This window comes from Lagenorhynchus albirostris, chromosome 9 (assembly GCF_949774975.1).
Source record: "Lagenorhynchus albirostris chromosome 9, mLagAlb1.1, whole genome shotgun sequence".
In the NCBI taxonomy this organism is placed as follows: domain Eukaryota; kingdom Metazoa; phylum Chordata; class Mammalia; order Artiodactyla; family Delphinidae; genus Lagenorhynchus; species Lagenorhynchus albirostris.
The window spans coordinates 20,141,752-20,165,496 of NC_083103.1; positions in this window are offsets into that span (position 1 = coordinate 20,141,752).

The following is a 23,745-nucleotide window of genomic DNA, read 5'->3' on the forward strand; positions in this document are numbered from 1 at the left end:
AGTTCCTCATACAATCATTCCCTTATCTAAAAAAATACTCATTGAGTACTTTGCAGGTGACAGGTGATATTCTGTTCTCTGGAAGTAAAATACTGTTTGGTACAGTATTTTACATGAAGTATTTTACATGAAACACTTCTGTTTTCATGGAACTTCTATTCATAGGAGAAGACAGATAATAAGCAAATGCATAAATATGATGATTTCAAATAAGAAGTCCTGGGAAGACTATATAACTGTAGAATGCGAGAGAGGGTGACTGGAAGTAGAGCAGTGGTCAGAGAAGTCTTCCCTGAGCAATTTGTATCTCTGCTGAGATCTAAATGATGACAAAAAATCAGACCCATGTGGCTGTGTAGGAAGAAAGCTTGAGAGCAGGAAAGAGTAAGTGCAAAGGCCTTGAGGCAGAGATGAGCTTATAATGTTTGAGGAATTGAGAAAAGACCCAGTGGTTGATGCACAGTGACTGAGGGAAGAGCCACAGGACATGAGATGGGAGACTGATGCATGGCTTCATCATGTAGGGTCATTTAATAAGTAGCAGGAATTTGTATTTTATTTTCAGTACACGTTTTGAGAATTCATTGAAGAGTTTTAAGTAGATTCACAGTATAACTTCACTCATATTTTAAAAATTTATTTGGGTTTTTAGAATAATTGAATTTTGTGGCTATATTATAATTCTCTCAAAATTAAGAAATGGTCAAAAATATATATGACCATATACGCAAACCTTTCTGACCCCAAAAGGGACTTACTGAACCTGTAGATCCTACCTCTTCCCTCTAGCATTTCCATATTTGGCCATGTATACCTTAGTATTAGGTGAATTTTTCACTAATAAAACTATGGTTACTTATTTTTTGTTATTAATTAATTACAAAAAGCTTAATTTAGATAGTAACATTTTCAGAAATATATAGTAATATACAGTAATATACTCATAAAGAATATTGACAATTTCCAAAGTATCATCTCTGTTTATACAGCTATTGCATACATCAAATCAGAAACAGTGGAAGGAAAACAGATCAAGTTATTGCCTCTTCCTCAGAAAACATGCAGTTTATTAGAAAAATATTATGTTTATGAATAAGTTATTATGTAATGGAAATGTGCAAGAAGAGCCTCAGCGTGACACAAATTCCTTTATAGCTCAGAATGGCAAGATGATATTTTTGTTTAGCAGTGGAGAGGACAAGCAAGAGGTGGTGGGAAAAAAGGAAACTACAGAAGAACAGTAAAATAAAAGGTGACACAGATGATCCAAGAGCAGAGTGAAGCAAGTTTGGCTAGTAAATTTAATCAATACATGTCCGAATCTCATGGAAAGGACATATTTGAAATTAATAATCTAAGTTTTGTTTGTTTTAAATCAAGTTCTGACACTAAGTATAAAACTTATTTTCTCTTTCTGACTTTAATTTCTTTCTTATTAAAACAGGGTAGGTAGCTGGCCATGCCAAATCCCAGGTTAAAAACAAAAATTAATTCTGTAATTTGTCATAGAGTAAGTTTGTCCGCTTCCAATTAATTCTTCAGACTGCAGTCAAGTCAGAGTGCCCTTTTCAAAATGCAAATCCTATCAGGGTACTAGTTTGATCACTGTCCCTTTCACATAACATAAGACAATAGGGCTCTGCTTGGTATGGTTCTACCTACTTTTCTAGCCATATGGAGAACCACTCTTCCCTGGCTTTATCTAATTCAGTCAAATGACTTTCAATTGCTATTATTCACATCATGCTTCCTCTGACCTCTGTGCCTGGAATACTTTTCTTCTCCTCTTTTCTCTTAACTCCTACACTTTATTTAATTCCTTGCTCATATTTATATCAGAATCCTCTTTTAGAAGCTTTAGAAGCATCACGTCACTTTCATTCATAATATCTAACACAGTTGAACCTTCTCAGCTAGTTGTATGGAACTAACCTCTACATATTGCACTAGATTAAGGGTCCACGAAGATAATAGCTATGACTATGTTTGCTTTCTATGTTATTCTAACACCTCATTTGTGCCTAAAAAGTGTATATTGAATGGATGAATGAATGAATCAAACAATGAGTAGAATTAATGATGACAGTGAAAATGAAAAGAATGGATATAAAGTATATTTACGGGAGTGTCTTCTTTCTGATATTCTAATTCTCCACCATCGTCTGATAATACTAAAGGTATTTTTTTTCTCAGCTTCTCTCCAAACAATGCAGACACAAGAAAGAACTTGGAAGTGCTATCAGAAATAGCATCATCATTATAATAGTTATCCTCAAAACCATTTTTCTTTATCATTATCGTCGTGATCACTGCCATCATCGTCACTGTTAGAATTACAAATATACCTCTGTTCAGTACTTTAGCAAAATGGAAATTAAAAGTGTATATACATATAGAGCCAAGCATATTTTCCATGAATAAAGAGGATTAATGATCAGAGGGAAGAAAGTGTAAATCTGTAGGATTTATTCATGGTTTGAGATATCATGTGAAAATTTAGCTTTGAAAGTAAGCAATAAAATTTGCATTTTTGAATTTATACCTAGTTTGACACCCTCTGGGCCAGGACAAGGAACAGATGCTGTCAATACAAATTGCAGCACTTATGTAACACTGTGACATACTTGAGTGAATGTAAGTATTTTTCTCAAAGATCTTTCCCTCACAAGGCAATCACTTTTTAGGAGCTGTCCTTCATCTACAATATGTGGCCCTCATCACTTAGAATTTAACAAACTATCACTGCACCATGCTGTTTTTTCAATCTGAACTTGTTTCCTAGGTATATGAAATATTACCTATTCATAGAAGACTTCCTCCAAAATTGAATATACATGCACACCAAAACCTATAATGGGTTATCATGGACACCTCTAGTTTCCTTTGCAGAAAAAATAATTAGGATTTCTATTTTGCAAAAACGGAGCACCTGTTCAAAATGTTCCCTAAGATAGTCAAACTGGTATCATATAATATGCTTTTGTGTATAATATTAAATTATAGTAGATTAAGCAGAGTATCATGCATGCATTTTTCACAGCATATAATTAAGGTCCAAAATATTTGTTGGGTGAGTGAATGAATGCACTCTACAAGTCAGTAATTTATTTCTGCAGTTTCTGTTAGTGATTAAGGTATTTTTCTTCCTAAAAATTCAGTTTGAGGCAGACTCACAAAAAAAACTGACTCATTTCATCTCGTAAAGTACACCATGTTTTTTCAAAGGGAAAGAGTGGTATGTGCACAAATTACTTCTTCACTAACGTCTGAAGTATAACTTCTCCCTGTATTCAACTGTTTCAACCCAATACCCAAAACATAAATGAAAAATTCTAATCTGACTTCTAACTCTTAAATAAGTAATAGGTAACCTGAAGTAAATCAACACATCTCTATTTTTTATTATTTTCTACCAATATTAATTTTCTTATTATACATTTTAATAATAAATGGATAGGTAAATGTGGAGCCAAAATGCTCTCTTTTGATTTTTAGACAATTCTTTTGGCTAACATTATGAAGAAATAAAACTTTTTGACTAATGAGAATAATCATATTTGAAACAATTGAAATTTATAAAGAGCACATTATAAATAATGCTCAAATTCCTCAGTGAACAAAACATTTTCTCTATTCCTAAATTAAGACTATTATCATGTAACCATCTTATTCATTCATTTATGTATGGGAGTCTCTGAGAAATTTAAGACTGAGTGATGTATTAAAAATATGGGTGGGTACCTGAACGATGGGTGTACATTCTGGAATCTAAACTAACTCCACTCAGAACTTTCAAAACTCAGTCAGTTTAAATACCAAAAATTAATAGTCTTTTAATTCCCATCTCTTCATTATTTCCTTAATTTTGCCCATACATTTTCTCCTTGTATAAACGACTGGCATTGGAGATTAAATGCTAAAAATTCACTATTTCAAGATATTCTAATGAGATTTTGGCCTAATTTTTTGAAGTATAACCATATGAAAGTTTGTAAAATACTGATAATTTTAAAAAGTATCTAACTGGTGACTTTATAAGTGAAAACTAAAACTTGACCTTGACTTTCACTAGCAATCGCAATCTTTCATTATGTACAATCATTTAGATCAATTCCTACTCTATAAATATTAGAGATGGGATTAAAATCTTATCTCCCAATTTCTTTTCACTTATCTATGCTGCTTCTATGTGTGAATCTTGATGAATGAATGCAGTTGATTATGAAGGACAAGTAGCTTCCTAAAAATAAGGCAGTATCAGGATGTAGTGGCCATTTACAATTATTTTGGCTGCTCAGAAACTGAAGCCCCTTCTAATATTGTGGAAATCCCCAGTCACATAAAACAAAGTGTCCCTCTCACAAGAGAAGATGTAAAGCGGGGTATCTGTTTTACCAAGGCCTAGAACACACACATACACAAATGACTTGGACTTAACCCACCAGCTGTACCAAGTCCAGATCTGGAATTGTAAGCCTGAGATTCAGATAAGCAGAATATTTGTATACCATTCTGGCCATGTTGAGAGAATCAATACTAACCACATTCAGTTTTCAGAGGCAGTGATGTATGACCATGTTGAGAAGTATCTCAAGACATTAACAGAAAATTTAGAAAAACAAGCAAGCAAAGAACTGAGGCAATAATTAACATCAGGAAAAACAAAATATTGTATAAGGATGAAAACATGTTTATGTCCATTATGTGGTGCAACTGTGAACAATAACTATACAGTCCAAAAATTCATTCATGAAAAATATGGATTTAAGTAAAAATTGGAATATTATATTACAAAAATGAGGAAGAGGAAATGGTAAAAAACAAGAAAAGTTACAGCTTCATCTTCTAAATTTGGAAGTCTATATATCTATGTATATCTATATATATATAGGATTTCCAAAGAAACAGAACAAACAGGATGAGTATATATATATATATATATATATATATATATATATATATACTTAGAGATGGAGGGAGGGAAGGGGAGAGAGAGAGAGTGAGAGACAGAGATAGAGACAGAGAGACAGAGAAAGAGATTGAGATGTATTTGAAAAAAAAATAGCTCACGTAATTGTGTAAGCTTGGCAAGTTCGAAATCTGCAGGGTAGGCCAGCAGGCTGGAGACCGAGGAAAGAGCTGCAGTTCAAGTCCAAAGGCAGTCTGCTGGGAGAATTAATTCTCACATTGGGAGGTGAGTCTTTTCCTATTAAAGATTTCAACTGATTGGATAAGGTTCACCCACATTATGGAGGGTGATCTGCTTTACTCAAAATCTACTGATTTAAATGTTAATCTCTTCGGACAAATACCTTCAGAGAAACATGTAGAATAATATTTGACCAAATATCTGGATACCATGGTCTAGCCAAGTTGACACATGAAATTAGCTATCAAAATATATAATATCTAAACCTGAAAAATCAAGTAGTAGTATAGGGAAGTGGGATTAGAAACTGGGAATGGTGAATTAGAGGACTGTGTTTTTTTCATTATAAGTCTGATAATTTTTACTATTTGACTCTTTAAACCTACATGGAAAGATTACCTGGATAAAAATAATAAATTTAAAATATTTTAATAAAATTTAAAAACTCATGCGGTCATCATGAATATTTCAGATGTATATTAAGTGTATTTGTCTTTCACCTCCTCCTCCTAAGATAAACAATGGAACAATGACAGAATTTATAAAATCATCGACCTACTCAGGAAAATGAGGGAAATAGTTGTTAAAGTTGAGTAGATTGGTTATCATGTTTGTTATGTTAATCTCTGCAATTTACTCTATTTTAAAAATATTTAAGAGAACACATATTTTAGCCCATAGACAACTGAAAATAACAATAAGTAACATAAAGGATGAACAGTTTCATTGAGTATGACTGCTCACATTGGAGAGCTAAACTAGGTTTGGAAGTTCCTCATCACAGGGGTCCTACTAGTCCACAAAGACCATCTCATCTTACATACACTGAGAAATCTGCACTTCCTCCTCTCCCATCTCCCTACAGCTAGGTACAATTTTATGGCTTGTAATAGCAAGAAGGGCGAGAATCTTTCTCTTTCTCACCCTGAGGACAGTAACCGGAGTTGCAAAGTCATGTTCTTGAAGCAGGAGTGAGGACGGAGTGAAGTGATATGTTCTCAGCCTGCTGGCAGCTCCAGCTGTTTCCTCTTCAGACTAGTTCAAGGCTGTGGTTTTGGGAATTGTTGCTAGAAGCTTTGCCTTGAGCATAATTGGCAAGTCCTCTTAAACATTTTAAAAATCCAATATCGATTTAATCTTTTTTCTGTATTATATACCAGAGTGCATGTTTAAAGGGATGAGCTGAAGTAGAAATATAGCTGCTGCTGAAGTAAATTTAACGGGTGATATAGGAAACAGCTTGAAATAGAGTAGGTGTGTAAGACACTAATCAGAACTGGAATACAGGAGAAGAAAGATGCAAAACCCAGTATAGTCAAAGACAATGGAGGAGTGTTTTTTAGCAGGGATGGGCGTGGGGGGGAGCTTGTGCTCCTATTCACAGAGGGAGCGCAGTATAATGGGAAAAACAGGGATTTTGAATAGGCTTGAATTTTGGGTTCTGACTCAATCATTTCTGAAGGCAAGAGGCTTCTTACACACCTTTACACACACACGGAAGACAATATTAAGACAAGAGTTATTTGTGGATGACATAATTATTGTACAATCAACATCTTGATAGGATTCACAGAAATTACCCCATGTATTTTTATTTTCTCCATGTTCTAGAGAGTATTCCAGTGTGCGGTGGCTCAGGAGCAGGTGCCTGTGTGTGTGTGTGTTTTCTCTATTGGCTCTCAGTGAGTCTAAGTATCATCACTATTTGATTAAGATCCTGCCTGTATCTAGGTTGACCATAAAATAAACAGCTATAAATACTTGCAAAAAATAATAGAAATTTCTTGTTTCACGTCTACATACATCCTGTAAAATGCTTTACTCACTTAAAGCAGCTCTGCTTATAATGGCTTTCTATTAATCTTACAGTAATTGAAAACATATTTTTGCTATTGTAATATCTTGTTTTTTTATGTTTTAATGTCTTTTTTAAATTTTCAGATATTATTACAGGAGGAAATAAACAATGAAAAGACTAATGCAAAATCTAATACCTGCATGACCTTGATACTAAATCTATCTGAATTTCAATTTTTGTCAACTGTAAAATAAAGGAATTAGACAGAAAGAACTCAAACATTCCTTCCGACATTAAGATTCTGGTTCTATGAACACAGATTGATTTTTTTGTCCAGGATGGTATTAAAATAAATATTTCTATCATTATAAACTTAATAAAATTTCCCATTTCTGAGATTTGAGAGCAGCATTCCAGAAGAAGTGAAAAGTCACAAAATTAGGCACATGAAATTTATGATGGAATGATTTGACACCAAGAATTGACATTTTATAACTGCCACTCTCCAAATACTATTTTATCTAATAAATATGCTCAGGAAATATTCTGTGAATGTAATTTAAAAAGACATGGAAATAATTCCTCATTTTCACTATTTTATATGTGGGTATTTTGGTGGTAACTCAGGCTTAATTTTATTGTTAGGTGTTTACTTTACAGAAATGTAAAATAACATCTTTACCAGAAAGTTTCAATTAACAACTGTATTTAGACCTCTGTAATGTAAAAACATTCCCCTACACTTTGAAACGGAGACTTTATAATCAAACTAACTTAGTTTTAATACCTATCTGTCATTGGGATATAACAATGACTTAAGATTTTGCTATACGGGAAGAATGAGCTAAATTTTATTAAACAACTACATTTTAACTCTTCCAAAGACATTATTGCCTTATTTTATTTTTCTCTCTGACATATCTGTGCAGTGCATATTATGCCTATTTTACAGATTATAAAACTGGGTTCTGAAAAAAGAATCAAGGCATGCTTGAAACAGATATTCAAGGTGACTTAACATACATTATTATTTAGTCTTCATAACAATGCTTTTTATTTTATTTATTTTTAATTGAAGTATAGTTGATTTATAATATTATATTAGTTTCAAGTGTACAATATAGTGATTCAATAGTTTTATAGATTATACTCCATTTAAAGTTACTGTAAAATATTAGCTGTATTCCCTGTGCTATACAATATATCTTGTAGCTTATATATTTTACACATAGGAGTTTGTACCTCTTAATCCTCTACCCCTATCTTGCCCCTCCCTCCTTCCCTCTCCCTGCTGGTAACCATCAGTTTGTTCTCTATATCTGTGGCTCTGTTTCTGTTTTGTTATATTCATTCTTTTTTTTTATATTCCACATACAGTGATAGCATACAGTATTTACCTTCCTCTGTCTGACTTACTTCACTAAGCATAATACCCTCTAGGTCAATCCATGTGGTTGCAAATGGCACAATTTCATCCTTTTTTATGGCCAAGTGATATTCAATTGTGTGTGTGGGGGGTATATATAAATATGTATACACATGTATATATAAACACGCATGTATATATGTATACAGACACACATAGGTGTGTATATATATATATCACACCTTCTTTATTTGTTCATCAATTGATGGACACTTAGGTTGCTTCTATATCATCGTTATTATAAATAATGTTGCATGAACATTGGTGTGCATGTATCTTTTTGAATTAGTGTTTTCATTTTCTTCAGATAGATACACAGGAGTGGAAAATAATGAAATTAGAACATTTTCTTACAACATATACAGAAATAAACTCAAAGTAGATTAAAGACCTAAATGTAAGACCAGAAATCATAAACCTTGTAGAAGAAAACATAGGCAAAATACTCTTTGACATAAATCATAGCAATATTTTTTTAATCTGTTTCCTAAGGCAAAGGAAATAAAAGCAAAAATACACAAAGGGAACTTTAAGTTAAAAGATTTTGCACAGCAAAGGAAACCATCAACAAAACAACAAGACAACCTACTGAATGGGAGAAAATATTTGCAAATGACATGACCGATAAATTGTTAACATCCAAAATATATAAACAGCTCATACAACTCAATATCAAAAAAAACTCAATAAAAAAATGGGCAGAAGACCTGAATCGATATTTTTTGAAGAAGATATACAGATGGCCAACAAGTACATGAAAAGGTGCTCGACACTGCTAATCATCAGAGAAATGCAAATTAAAAGCACGAGATATCACCTCACATCTGTCAAAATGGCTATCATCAAAAAGTCTACAAATAACAAATGTTGATGAAGATATGGAGAAAGGGGAGCCCTAGTACACTGATGGTGAGAATGTAAATTGGTGCAGCTACTGTGGAAAACATTATGGAGGTTTCTCAAAAAACTGAAAATAGAACTAGTATATGATCCAGCAATAACAATCCTTTATAGTTAGAGGCCACTCTCTCCCAGTTAGAGATTGGAATAATGATATTTACAGGGTAGGGCTAAGTAACACGCACAAGGTTACTAAACTCGCAAATGACAGAAGAGAGTAAAAAGTTAATTCTTTTTATACTCCAAATCTTGCCCATTTTTACTCCACTATGCTTTACGATTACTGCCTTTCTCTCCTTCCTTCTTACATCTCTGTTTTCTACAAGATTGGTGAATAGGAGAAGAGGGTCTGAGTTATTACAGGTATTTGTGTTTGTATATATGTATCCATGTATTTATGTAAGCATTAAAGGAATTGGAGGAATTTCATTATAAGAAGTGTAAGATAAGGTTCCTGGCATCAGAGAGCCTGAACTCCATACAGGGAGAGTATTAATCCATTAATACAAAATTCAAGAAGGTGAGAATTACTCAGAAATGAGTAATTTAGAAAGCATATACTACCATAGTTCTGCACAAACTACATGTGCATCAGTGCCTGATTGGTTCATTCTGGATAAAGAGTCTAGAGACTGACCAATCAATATTCTTCAGTGAATCACACACCATTCAGACTCTGTTCTAAAGAGCCAAAAAGGACCATGAATGAAAGGCAAGTTTAGCATCCACTTAGTAACTGTATACTAGTTGTTACGGAAATAATATGTGAAAATAAGGCAGAAGCCCGTAACAAGAGTCAGAAAACACATGGTACAAATCTGGGCTTACTGGGAGGAAATAGTTGAAGGGGAAACCACAAGAATATCTGTCTTGGAAAAATCCAGGAAAGAGAAGAGAGCCAAGGGCACATTCTAGAAGATTCAGAATCAAAGATTCCAAATGAATGCTTCATGCTGAGAAGAGTGGTAGTCAGAAATTAAGATCAGATTGTTTAAAACCTGCCTAAGTGCTAAGGATTTTGAGCTATATAATAAGCTAGGAACCATTAAGGATTTTTTATGAAAAAGTATAATTTTTAAAGATTAGTTTTTAGGAATCCAATAGGAGTTAATTTTATTGGAGTTATAAATATATATATACATATATATTTATATATATATGTACATATATATATATTTAGTTTTCTTTAAGCAATTTAAAAATTGGCAACACAGGAAAACATGGCAGTGGCTATATGATCACCTCGGAGCAGAAGAAACACATAAGTGGTCTTTCCTTATTTCCCGAGCTACGTAATAGTAAGCAACTATTTTCCAGGAACGAGGTTGGCATAGGTGTAGGTAGATACCTTTACAGGTAACTCCACAGATAAGGTGTAATAAGACACTGAAACCTATATGCATAGATTGAATAATCTAGCCTGCAAGGTGTGTGGGTATGCTCTGCACACATTATTACAAAATTTTTCAGAAAGCCTTTAAGGAAGCATGTCTTTTGTCTTCTCCAATTCTCTTTTGACCTCTTTCCCTCTCTCGATACATATATTTGAGTTCTCAAATACTTACATTGTCCAGTATGAAAATATATTTTTCCTGCTTGGCAATGTAAATATTTGAGTTAACAATTCTTAGTGTAGACTATAAAACATTATCTTCAACAATATTTAGGTGAAGAAGGCCCAAGAACTTAGTTGGTCAATGAAATCAACAATTCACTGATAAATAAGTATTAAAATTCCAGAAGAATTGAATACTGTACAAAAATTCGTTCTTTTTTTTCAAAGTTCTCGAAGAGGTTATACATACAAAGATTATTAGACTGAAATTGAGTCAGTCTTGAAGAGGCTATACATACAAAGATTATTAGACTGAAATTGAGTCAAAGCCCTAGAGAGAGCTTAAACATCTTTGGTCCAAGTTTGTTCTGTCATAAGGGATGCATAATGGATGTGGCTGGTTATAAAATTCAAATATAAATGTTTTCATTTCTCTTTTTGGGGAAAAAAACATATTGGAAAGAACTCTGTTGTCTAGCTAAGTAATCTTTCATAAAAGTTTTTCTTTTATGAATATTTTAGTTGAAATATTCAGAAATAGTCAGAAATGCATATGGTATATGCCAATTAAGTCTGTTAAATCTGGGATAAATACATGTATATATCTGTAAATAACACATATATAACTTCTGAAATGACACAGATTAAAAAGTGAAAATGCATTGAAAAATGACGTTTTCCCAGATGAGATTACGTCAAAAATAAAGTGGAGAAATATAAGAGAACAAAAAACATATGTAACCTTATAAACCATCTTATTAGAAATTTGTAAAACTCAGTACATGTATAACTTCCTCTCAAACAATCTTTAGAACACATTGCGCATGTTGTTCCTTGTGACCACTGTATATCCAGCAATATTTTTAAAAAATCCACTGCCCATGAATGAATATTACAGAGGTAATCAATTCATTGTGCAAATAAAAGAAGGGAAGAGTGAACTAACATATTTAATGCAATAGAGTCAGGGCTTATTTTATAATTGAGGTTTAGATATGCTAAGTAAATGTTTAAGGTCTTAATGCTAATAAGTGGCAGAATCACTAGTAATAGTCAAGTCTTCCTGGTGAGCATATCAACTTTTTTTCCCATTTATTAAATCACCTCCCTCTCTTAGGCTTAATAGGACAAACAGAGACTTTTAAAATTCTGATTTGCAAATGAAAAATGTACATTCTTGGAAAACTGGAAAATAAAGAATTCCAGTAGAAATTAAGCAAATGTTACCAGTATATCCACTACTTGTAATATGCAGCTTCTACTATGAGATTTCTATGCACATATTTATTTAATTTTACATACTTGGACTTTTCTATAGATATCTCTTTACAACATACTTTTTCCCTTTTGTAGACATTTTCACATGCCAATAGTATTATCCCACATCATTATTTTAATGGATTCATGAAGAGATTTATGTATTTAAATATATATTACTGGATATTTGTCATTTCTAACTTTTATTATCAACAATGCCATGATGAACATGCTTTCAGCCACCCTTTTATGCATATCCCTAATTAGATTCTTAAAATAAATTCACAGAGAGTTTGTTCAGTTGAAAGGAGATGCATTTCTCAATTTACTGATATATTGCTAAATTACCTTCCCAATGTTTTTACCTGTTAAGATTCTCAAAAATAGGGTATGAAAGCATCCATAGCCCATCCATATTGTTGCTAAAACTAGGTAAGAACTTTACCAGCAAAAAACCTTTTCCAGTCTTATGTGAAAAAATACTACCTCCGGGATTGAACTGGCATTTCTTTGACTCTTAGTGATGTTGGGAATGCTTTTATTGGCTTATTGGGTTTTTGTATATCTTCTTTTATAATAGACTAATTTAAGCCTGTCTATTGGGGTTTTCAGCTTCTTTTTAAAATAGAGTTTTCAAACATGAAAAGCTTTTTTAGTGTGTGCTTGCACCCCTCTCCAGTTTTGGCCTTTTATCTTGGTAATTAATTTTATAATCAGATGATTTATATTTAATGTAGTCAAATGTATAAACACTTTGAACTTTTTATGTATGTTTAGCAAAGACTTCACCACAATTTAATTAAATACCTCTATCTCTTTCTATATTTTCTAGTTCTTTTATGTTTACATTTTTAGATTCAAATACTTAACAGAGGTTTGTTTGTCATAATGAGATTTTTTTGTTTTTCTCCCAATATTGTTAGGCAATATTCCCAATTGTCAAGGCTCACTGAATGCTCACCATAATATTTGTTAATCTTATTTTATTTTATATCACTGTATGTTAAGAAGCCTTGCGACCCAATTATGCTTATCTTACACAGAAGCAGTAAGAAACCCATTCTAGAACTTTCTAAAAGAGAGAAGGAACTCAGGTTATAAAAGAACAAAATAAGGCTAATGTTAACTGTCCTAATAAAATGTGTACATGCCATGCACATAGTATGAGACAACCTTGTTCTAATCTCAGTGACCTTGTAATTTCAGGTCTCTAAATATCCTTATCAGGTAAGTAGTATTAACATCCTGACTTATAGATTAAATAAATAATGATATTGAGGCAAAAAGTCACACAAATAGAAATAGATAAAAGTAAGATTCAATCCCAGGCAAGCTAACTCCAGTGGCTATGCTATGAATCATTACACTATATTTTCCCATAAATAAAGAAATAAAGAAGGAGAGAGCGAGAAAGGGAAAGAGAGAGAGAGGAGGAGAAGGAGGGGGAGAGGGAGGGGGAGAGAAGGTTAGAGAAGAGAGAGAAGAGAGAATAAAAGAGAAGAGAGCAGGCGGAGGGGTGGGGAGAGGGAAGGACTGGAAAGGGTAGGGCTAAGGGGGACTGAGAGGGAGAGGAGAAATGAAGAAACCCAATAAATGCACAAAAAGGAACATATCCTTTCAGTTATGTTTTGTTGTTTTATTTTTTTTTCTCTGCACAGACTTTGAAAGACAAGCACTAGAACTAGTTAACATGAAAAATGAAGCACATTCACAGGTAAGTATGGCCAAAGGTAAAGAGCAGCATTCTCCAAAAGAGGAAGTATTGGTGGTCTTATATCCCCAAAGGTGTTTAAATGTATGATGATTGGGGTCACATTAAATTCTTTCCCTAAAGATTACAATAGATATTTCAATGCATCAGCACCATATGGACAGTGATTAGAGAGGTACTAACTATAGAATCTAACACCAGTGTTTTTCAAACATATTTCTATTTAAAAATAATAACACTCACATACACCATCCTACAAATTATAAGCTGTGACATAGAAAATAAAGTCATAGAAAAAAAAGACATAGAAAAGGAAGTCAATGTAAAATTCTCAGATCAAGGCATTATATTTGGACATATATATCACACATACACATGTATGTACACACATGAATACATATATAGGACTGCTGGTAAAATAATATTTCTACTTTGCTACTGACTTTGAGTAACTGAAAAATTTCCAGAAGAGGGGAAAAATCCCTCGATAAAGTAATTCGAAACTGAAGAAGGTCAAGAAAATTCAAGTGTCCACATTAAGATTTCCAAGATAGGAATAAAGAGGGGGATTCCAAAGGAAGGTAGGTAAATGAAATATTGATATGCCTTCCTTCCCAGAATGGCAACGCATTAATTGGTTAATGAGGGTTAATTAAAAGGGTTAATTATAGCTTTTGCGTTTGTTTCTTACTTATCATTTTACTTAACAAATCCCTAGTGATATCAAATCTACTTTCCAATCCATACACATACTAGTAAAATGGAATGGCCAGTTTATGCATTTACCTTTACATCCTCTGACGTAGGCACCACCCAAATGGTTTCCCATGGTGTTGGAAAAGTGCATACAATTTTCTAAAAGATTTGCACTTTGCTTCACACCAGGTATTGAAAAATACAAAAGCTATTTGCAGAAGGATTGAGAGTATCTAAATTCTTTCGATATTTTCTTGTCTGAAAATTGTTTTAAATTCAGGTCAGAAAAGCTAGTGTAATATTGGAATTGAAAAGAGCAACAGTGTTTTGACATTGTATATCTTGGCATAAACCTTGCCTCGTTCACAGTATGAGATGTCATGAAACTCAACTCAGCATAACATAAAATCAAGTGGGTTAAAGGAGTTCAAACAGCAAACATCCAGGTGTCTCCTGTGTCCGGCATCTGGTAATGCAATGAGTTTGTGACAGAGTAACATCAACATGCCAATAATCATTCAATATTGATTGTGCACCTCAATGTAACAAGGATGTGTCAAGGACACATAAATTAATAAAACATTTCTTATTCCCAAGGAGGGAATGACCTGACAATTAGCGTTTACTGAAAAGTCAAATACTGGCCTGAGCATTTTACATGTGTTGTTTTTTAATCCTCACATTAATCTCATGAATTTGATGATATTTTACAGAGGCAGAAAGAGGATCCACAATGATTAAATTATCTAAGGCACGTAACCAGCAAGTGGCTGATAAATATTTGGAACAGAACTGCTTTAACCACAAAATCTTTATGCTTTGAATTAGAATATTTCCTCTCCATCCACTGAAGGAGATAATCCAACAATGCAGGAAATCAATTCAATGTGATGTGTACTTTTTGCATAACTATATACAAATTACTACATGAAAGTCAAGAGAAGGGCATGTAATTATGCTCTGAGGCTGTTTTTTTGAGCTCGGAATGGGGTTTTAACTGAGCCGTGGGCCTTGAAGTCGAGCCTTACCTTTGCGGGGCCTGGGACGGCATAGCAACTCTCCTGGACAAGCTGTACGTGACGGGGACAGCAATGACGACGCTGGCTGCAGGAGGGACATGTACCATGTAGCCTGCTACAGCTCGCTGCCGGGCAGCGGTAATCCGTCTGCCCACTCCAAGCAGAGAACGGTGAGCACTGCCTCACGGCGTTCAACAACAGGCTACACCTGCTGAGCGGCCCCGAACATCCGGGGTAGCGTGCGGGCTGCGTGCGCGCTGCGTGCGCATCTATGACGTAATGACGTGGAGACGGATGCTGGGAGGAGGGGCTACAGCTGGACCTCTCCATCCCCGCCTCACAGCCCTTGCGCATGCTCGCCTGCCTAGTTACGTACGCCTCCAGCCACCCCGCGCTGTGCCTGCCCACAGACAGGCCTACGCGCACGTGGCCTCCGAGGTGATGGGCCCCAACATTTGGCCTCCGGCGGCCCTTCCTGCCTCTGGCACCGCTGGCTTGAGGCTCCTGCCACACTTCCTTCACACCAACTCGTCGGCCCGCCGGCAGCAGGTATTTTCGGGGCTTTGCCGGTCTGTGGCTGTGTTTAACTACCGTGGGTTAGGTTGAACTTTCGGGAAGGGGTCCAGTCCTTTGAAAGGGTTTACCATGCAGCTTCTCCAGCTCTGACGTGGTGTGCCAACAACGGCTGTCTTGGCCTCCCTGCTCCCTAGGTCTAGTCCCTGCTGGGCTGAGAAGGTGCTCTTCTCCCAAGGGACCTGGGGATTGGCACCCGGGCGAGGGACCGAGGCACATTTTGCCTTTCTATGAGCAGGGAGGGGTGAGGTGAGCCCATCACCTGCCCCGCGGCCCGGGGCTTGAGCAACAGTGAGCTTCCAGGAACCAGAGAGGGAGCAGAGATACATAAATGACCTGAGAATGGTTCTAGTCCTAAAAAGATCACCTACAGCTGGGGTTTTTTAACCCCATGTTGTTGATAAATAAAATAAATCATTTTGCACAAACGCATACACGCACACACAAACCAACAAGACGAAAACAGTATATTCCAGGAAAAGGGAGCAGCTTGTAAAAAAAATGACATATGTAAGGAAAAACAACAGAATTCTTTTTATAAGAAGAAAGGAAAAAACAAGGATCATACTAGAAATATAGATGGGGCCAGAATGTGAAAGGCCTTGGAGGCCATTTTAAACAAATACGGACTTTTTTTTTTCCATAGGAAGTGAGGGAGTCAAGATATGTTTCTAATATGGGGAAGATATATACCTATCTGCATTTATTAACACTTCATTTTAAAAAACTATTTCTTTAGTTTTTCAACACAATATTTGTTTCTCTTATAAAGCTTTATATTTACTTGTAAATATTTTGGCATCATTGATTTTCACACAATAAAAATAGCTGAGGTGTATGTGTGTGGCAGGGGGAATATTTGGGATCAAATGTTTGTGAAATACTTCACAAATATAGCACTTTACCTGCAAAAAGCCATGAAGTTTCCTTTGTGAAAGTGAGTGTGGTAATGTCTTCGCAGCTTCTCAGTTTCAAGTAAGAGATTAAAAGAAGATCATCATTCTTAGGACAGAGTTGTGTGTCACGTGGACAGATGTTTGGAGATCGTCGTGCTCTTCTTTTTCACTAGTTGAAAAAAGGTGTGTATAATTTTCTACCTTTTGTTTATAAAAGAAGGAAAATAGAAAAAAATCCTGCTTTATTTACTCTGCTGGTTTTCCCTTTTATAACAAAGCTGTTTATAACAAAGCTGTTTATAAGACTTTAAATGAACCCTGATGCTGCAAAGTGCTGTTCTAGCAACTTTAGTTGTCCTAGTGCACTGAAAGTACTTTTCTGTCTTACTCCAAACGTGGTAATGGTGACACCTTAAACTCTAATTTCTTTTACTTTTACCACTTTGTATCTGATGATGCTCAAATTTCTTTTGGTTTTTGTTCCCCTGATTTTAGGTTCTCTCATTTATTTCCAAAACAATATTGTTTCCAACTTTTCTATAATAATTAATGTTTTCTAATTTTGGTCTATTGTGAAATTTGATAACCAGGCCACTTACATTTGGAATGACACTTTAAATAATTTTTATAAAGAAAACATGCAAATTCAAGAAAATTTCACCACATATACTTGTAGGATAATGCATACTGGTTAATTGGTTGAGAGAGAAGGTGAAATGTACATACGCATGTATGCATGCCTGTGTGTGTGTGTGTGTGTGTGTGTGTGTGTGTGTGTGCTTTGTGTAATCCTTCCCAGGTACCACTTTTTAGTTGAGTGGCTTTTGAAGTGATCACTTGGTATACACCAGAAGCAAAAACTGTGTTTAATTCGTGAAAAAATTAAATAAGAGTGCCATTTTACATTTTTATAATTTTATTTCTCATTTATTCAGTGCATACAAAAAGAACACATTAAGATAAATATTGAAATATAAGGCAAGGCGTGGTCAAATTTCATGAGATGAAGAAATATATATAATGAAAAGGTCAATTTCTTGGCCTCATGCCTATGCTTATTCCTTAGCAACCACTGAGTCTGAATCTTTGAATGTGTTCAGGAATATTCTATGTATCAGTTTATAAGTATCATTATTAAGTATATCTATTGAGGGGTTTTTTAAATATGTGATTGGTAACATACTATATAAGTGGTTCTGCAGCTACTTCTATTCCCTTAATATTTTATCTTAGTAATTGTCTAACATCAGTGCCAAAATTGACCTATTTTTAGTGACATTTTACATTAGTTAAAACTTTGTTCCATTTGGAATTTGTTTTGGTATAGGATAAAATAGGTATGCATTTATAATGTTTTACTGGAAAGAGTAACCTGACTAATGATAGGTGTATATAAATAGTTAAGAACATAACCATCTATCCTCAATTTATGAAGAATTTATAACCATGTATTTTTAACTTCAATAGAATATTTTTATTACAATTAATTAAATTTTATCAAATATATGTAAGTATTACTGGAGATGACCATAAGTTTCTCTTCTAGGATGAATTTTTGCTTTTGACATATAAAAGTGATAATGAATTATATACATTAAAAGATCTATTTACATTGAACCATCCTTGCATTCCTGTAATTATTCTCACAGGGACATCTGATCTTCTTCACTATGATGCTGAATTGTATTTTTCAGTATTTATTTTGACTTTTTGCATTATTATTCACAGATGTGTTTGTTTAATTTTATTTATGTTCTCTGTGTCTATGGTCTTTATGACAAGTTTTGGGTGAATTGTAACCTAGACCATAACTATTTTGGAAACTTCCTTTTTTTTAACTATGTCTTGGATTTCATTGGAATTATCTGGTTTATTTGTTTAAGTATGGTAGTAATTTTGAATCACCCTGATCTATATTTTGGGGAGTTTTCTTTCTATTAATTTTTAGTTGTATTTGATTGCAATTACTAAATATTTCTGGGTATTAACTTTGTTTTGGAATTTATTAAAGTTTTATTTGGTGCTTAATATATGGAATTGATTTTTATGAATACTACATGCATATTTGAAAAAATTCTATAGTCTTTGTATATGGGGAGCTATTTTCAAAATGTTTTAATTAGATCAATGTAAAGACATGTTCCAGGGCTCATATTTTTTATTTACTTTTGGTCCATTTGATCATGACCTGAAAAAGATGACATAAATTATATGGTAGATATTATATTTTTATTATCCTTGTATTGCTGTAGTTTATTTTTAATTTGTAAGTATTGATGTAATTTGGTGCGTACACATTTACCTTATTATAAGGTAATTCCACCTTTTCTATATAAAATAATATTATTTATTCTATCCAGTTGCACAAAATATTTATCTTAGATGTCTGATAATTTTATGCAACTAATCTTTTTTTTTTAACATCTTTATTGGGGTATAATTGTTTTACAATGGTGTGTTAGTTTCTGCTTTATAACAAAGTGAATCAGTTATACATATACATATGTTCCCATATCTCTTCCCTCTAGCATCTCCCTCCCTCCCACCCTCCCTATCCCACCCCTCCAGGCGGTCACAGAGCACCAAGCTGATCTCCCTGTGCTATGTGGCTGCTTCCCACTAGCTATCTACCTTAAGTTTGGTAGAGTATATATGTCCATGCCTCTCTCTCGCTTTTTCACAGCTCACCCTTCCCCCTCCCCATATCCTCAAGTCCGTTCTCTAGTAGGTCTGTGTCTTTATTCCTGTCTTACCCCTAGGTTCTTCGTGACATTTTTTTTTCTTAAATTCCATATATATGTGTTAGCATACGGTATTTGTCTTTCTCTTTCTGACTTACTTCACTCTGTATGACAGACTCTAGGTCTATCCACCTCATTACAGATAGCTCAATTTTGTTTCTTTTTATGGCTGAGTAATATTCCATTGTATATATGTGCCACATCTTCTTTATTATGCAACTAATCTTGTTAACTATTGTTACTTTTTGTGGGTTGTAGTACAGTCTTTCAAACTTCTATTTAAATCTTCTTTTAATTTTCAAAATGTTTTATTAAATTACATGTTTCAGTATGTTTTGCTTTTGTATCTGTAATAGTTTTTTTTTTTAATTCTGTTTTTATTGAGCTGTTCATAATTCTTCCGCAGTTTACTGAGCTTAGCACTACATGGTAGTTCTCACTGCAGAGTATCTCTTCCTCTGTGCCTCTCCAACTATTTATTTCATGCAAATATATCATGTCTATTTAATTTAATTTTAGCCCTACTTTCTCTGCTTCTTGAGTTTATTTTATTTTTTAAATTTTTTTCACTGTATGTTTAGGGAGGCCTCCACAACCAACATATATAGTTTTTTATATATTTTTCAAAATCAATGGATACAATCCTTAAAGATAACTAATTTGATTTGAGCATGTTGAGTTTAGGTATCTGTCAGATATGCAGTAAGAGGTGTTCACAAGACATTTGGGTATATGGACTAAGTACTTAGGAAGAAAAATATTTTTGTATATAAAGGGGAGGCAGAAAATAACATTGAGAAGGTGAGCTCAAGAATGTTAATGGAGAAGAAAATTCACAAGGAATAGTTTTTTAAAATTCCATTGTCTTCTATAGAGACAGAGACAATAATGGGACTGAGAAAGACACTAAATTGTAATCTACAATATATTTATGACCTTCATTGTTATTATCTTCTTGAGGTTTATACTTTCTAACTTGTAACATCCTAGGTATTGTACATGAATCATACATGAATCATACATGAATATTGGTTGATCAATTAGATCTTGCACATCTATCTGTTGACCATTTCTTCCCCCATGGAACGTATTTCTCTTGTGAAATACTTAATAACCAAGATATTATTATTAAAAAAAGGTTTAGAGAATTGTTTGGATCCCCTGATCTCTATAAACAAAAAGAACTATATAGAGTCATAATTTATTACATTTTGTCAAAGCTCTACAAAGATGAAACATTTTAAGCATTCAAACAGGAGAAGATTTGAGAGTGAAAGCTTTTCTGGGACAAAAATATATAAAGCAGGACTTTCCTGGGTAAACTGGGGTGTACTGTCACCTAATTCTAAGACACTCAGTGAGGTACATTTCATTGGTGAAACAAGTATATCAGGTGGTAATAGTTTGATTTTACTCTTGATGACTATCAAGCATTGATTCTATTTATGCATCAAACTCTCTTACTTGTAATGCAATTTTCTGTTACTATTTTGTTTCCAAGTAGGCTTTCCTGCCACAAATGGAATGTGTATTTATCTAAGTGACACTTCTTTCCAACACATCACACAAGTTATTTGTCAGTGTAAATAAGTGATCTGTTTTTTTGACATACAATTTATCCTTTTAGGGTTTGGGGTAACTAGATCAATTTCTTAATCACTTCTGGTGATTTGATGCAACTTAGTTGCCAAGCTTGAATATATGAGGCCAGAGACCTTAGTATGTTTAGAGAATAATGAGCAGAGCAGTAATGTTACATAGAGCCCATGAAGTTCAATTTTGACAACATCAGTGATCAAAATTTCTTGAAGAATAATTCCCATAATTGCAGCCAGGAGGTACTAAGCAATGTCCCGTTATCTCCGTAGAGCATTAACTGAAAAAATATTCCCCGAGGTTTCAAACTTTCATTGGTGTTCCTCACTGCCACTGTACAAAATGCCATTGATGAAATATTTTTTTTTCTGTAGTTCTTTCCACATAGACTGTGGTCTCTGAAAATCTAATGAAATGTCTTTTTCTTTTCTCTTTATTTTCTTGGTTCTCCATTCATTGCATATATTTTCAGAACTCATTCTTTTTTTTTTAACATCTTTATTGGAGTATAATTGCTTTACAATGGTGTGTTAGTTTCTGCTTTATAACAAAGTGAAGCAGATATACATATACATATATCCCCATATCTCCTTCCTCTTGTATCTCCCTCCCACCCTCCCTATCCCACCCCTCTAGGTGGTCACAAAGCACCAAGCTAATCTCCCTGTGCTATGTGGCCAGAACTCAGTCTTGTCTCATTCATCTATGAAAAGTGTGTAGGTCAATAAACTCAGAGGTTTAGGTTCTCTTCTTTTTTGTTGCATTCTTGGTAGTTCTTATCCTCAGACACATGTTAAGTGAAAGACAGTGATGGCAGAGGTAACAGGCATATCTTGATTCTAAACCAAAGTAAACAGGCTGTCATAAAAATATGGAATTGAATAGATGACAAACTGAATTCTCTCTCTTCAAGCAATTATTTCTGAACCTCAGATCTAATCTGCAATTTTGAAGGCTGAGGGAAGTATTCGTTTGTGGCTCAATCAGTTTAAAACAGAAATCCACATGATGATGCAGATAGCAGCGGAGGGAAAAAATGTTTCTTTGTTCTGAACAAGTGATGGATACCTATTCTAATTTTTATTGTATCTCAATTTTTTACAACAGTAGTATATTATATAATCATGTATATCATCAAATAATAGCTTGACTAGTATAACCATTTGTACAGTAATGCAATGGTAAATGAATGAGCAAATAATGTTCTTCAGGGAAAGGTAGATGAGTCCCATTAAGCAGATATTTGGTAAAAGAATTTTGACTCTACGTGGGATTATGTCTCTTAAATAGTATATTCAATTGGAGCAGTATCTTACAATTGGTGAATAGCTTTATTTATCTTTTTAAAAAATGACTTCATAAGAACGGCACAGGGGAAATGAAAGCCAATGCATAATAATTCTATCATACTCTGTAATAATTCTAAGTGCAGACAAGTAAATATATTTTGAAGAGCTGTCATGAGCCAGAACTAAATATTTTATCCCTTTTAATCCTCAACTAATGAGATTACTATTATTTCCATTTTAGCTTCAGGAAAAATTAAATTCAGAGTTAGGATATATTTACCCAAGATGACATTTAGGAAGTGGCAGAGTCAAGGTTTAAAAGCATATCAGGGCTTGCCTGGTGGCAAAATGGTTGAGAGTCCGCCTGCCGATGTAGGGGACACGGGTTCGTGCCCTGGTCCGGGAAGATCCCACATGCCGCGGAGCGGCTGGGCCCGTGAGCCATGGCCGCTGAGCCTGTGCGTCCGGAGCCTGTGCTCCTCAACGGGAGAGGCCACAACCGTGAGAGGCCCGCGTACCGCACACACACACAAAAGCATATCAGTCATATTCCAAAGCCTAGATATATTCGTCTGTATCACCTCCACCAACTGAATGATACGACAGGTTGAATCCAAACCATACTTCTGATATTGCCATAATTTACTAGGTATAGAATATAGTCATCCCAACATAGTTCTACATACATAAATTTATTAATGAAAGGGATTACTAAATGTCTCATTCCATCAAAATGTTACAAAATTAAAATAATTTTATTTGTGTACTACACTTGAAATCCAATTAAGCAATTAGTAGTGATGTCAAGATTGTGCATATAGTTGAATGTTCATTGTTCTTATTGTTTACCTTGGCTCCTTAAAATAGACTCTAAATTATTATTACATAAAATTAGATAAGTCCAAAATTAGAGAAGTCCAAAGCTTTAAACTTGTACAAAATTTGCACTTTCTAGATAAACTGATACTGAGAAAGTAAGGTGACTTAACCAAGATTTGATGGGAAGAGGGAAAATTTATTTCTAAAAAACTTTCATAATTCTGATATGATATGAGGTATATTTAAATTTTCTTAAACTCTAAAAAATTTCAATATTTAGCTAAGGTGGGGAGTAAATTTTGGATGACCAGAATACTGCT